The 1,677-nt window shown below is 43.1% G+C and overlaps 1 protein-coding gene across 1 annotated transcript in view; it reads left to right on the top strand.

The window, feature by feature from the left end:
- SH3TC2 (SH3 domain and tetratricopeptide repeats 2) overlaps positions 1-1,677 on the top strand; it is a 141,533-nt gene that overhangs the window by 127,599 nt on the left and 12,257 nt on the right. The window lies entirely within an intron of this gene.

Below are 1,677 nucleotides of genomic sequence, written 5' to 3' on the forward strand. Positions count from 1 at the left end.
AAGCTTCATCTGACATATTTTGGGCATGTTGCAAGAAGGGACTGGTCCTTGGAGAGGGACATCATGTTTGGCAGAGTGGAGGGGAGACGAAGGAGAGGAAGACCTTTGGTGAGATGGATTGATTCTGTGACTGAAGCGGTGGGAATAAGTGCATTTGAGATGGCTAGGTTGGCACAGGATAGAGCAGCATTTAAAGCTCTTGTACATAGGGTCACTATGAGTCGCAAGCGACTCGATGGCACATAACAAAAACAAGGCATTTGACTGTGTGGTGGTGGTTGTTGTTATGTGCTGTCAAGGAGCTGGCCACTCATAGTGACGCTATGTACAACAGCCCTGAAACCTGCTCTATCCTGTGCCAACTTTGCTGTCTCTGACACACTTACCCTCATTACCCCAGGCACTGTATCAATCCATCTCATCAATGGTCTCCCTCTCTTTTTCCTTCCCTCCACCCTTCCAAGCATTATTTCTCTCTCCAAGGACCAATTCCTCCTTGTAACATGCCCAAAGTATGTCAGACAAAGCCTCAGAATCCTTACCTTCAAGGAGCAGCCTGGCTTCACCCTCTCTAGGATGAACCTGTTTGTCCTCCTAGCAGTCCATGGTATATTCAACACTCCAGCACCAAAGCTCAAAGGCATCAATTATCTTTCTATCATTCCTAGTTATAGTCCAGCTCTCTGACGCAATTGTTAAGAATATGGCCTGGATCAGGTGCACCTTAGTCTCCAGACTGATGTCATTGCTCTTCAGTACTCTGGAAAGGTCCCTGGCAGCAGACTTTCCCAGTGCAATTTGTCTCTTGATTTCCTCGCTGCTGGTATCAAGAGTGTTGATTGTGGAGCCAAGCAAACTAAAGCTGTTAACAATCTCAATCTCTTCACCATCTATCATAATACTGCTAATAGGCCCAGTGGTGAGAGTCTTTGTTTTCTTGATGTTAAACTTCAATCCATATTGAAGGCTGCAGTCCTTGACCTTCTGTAACAAGTGCTTTAGGTCCCCCTGAGTTTATATATAACAAATTATGGATAATTTGGCAAAGAATTGGAATCCACAACACTTATCGTGCTCATGCGGAACCTGTACACAGACCAAGAAAGAGTTGTTCTAATAGAACAAGGGGATAGTCTATGATTTAAAATCAGGAAAAGTGTGTGTCATACTTATTCAATGTATATGCTAAGTAAAAAGAGAAATCTGAGAAATTAGATGAAGAGGAATTTTGCATCAGGATTGGAGGAAGATTCATCAACAACCTGCAATATATAGTTAACACAATCTTCCTTAAACAAAGTAACAGTAAACAAAGAAGAATGGAAATATTAACTAATAAATATTGAAGACTATGTAACTTTCAATATAAATTTCAACTTCAACTCTATCAAAAATTAAAAAAAATCTTCCCAATACACAACATCCTAATAAACAGAGAAAGTATTTTACCATGTTGTTGTTGTTGTTATGTGCCATCGAGTCGTTTCCAACTCATAGCGACCCTATGCACAACAGCTCTAAACCCTGCCCTATCCTGCGCCAACTGCACCGCCTCCGACACACCCATCCCTATTACCCCAGTCACCGAATCAATGCATCTCATAGAGGGTCTTCCCCTCCTGCGCTGTCCCTCCACCCTCCCAAGCATGATGTCCCCCTCCAAGGACCCGTCCCTCC

This window comes from Elephantulus edwardii, unplaced genomic scaffold, assembly GCF_000299155.1.
Source record: "Elephantulus edwardii isolate Elephantulus edwardi_28Jun2011 unplaced genomic scaffold, EleEdw1.0 scaffold00130, whole genome shotgun sequence".
NCBI lineage: Eukaryota > Metazoa > Chordata > Mammalia > Macroscelidea > Macroscelididae > Elephantulus > Elephantulus edwardii.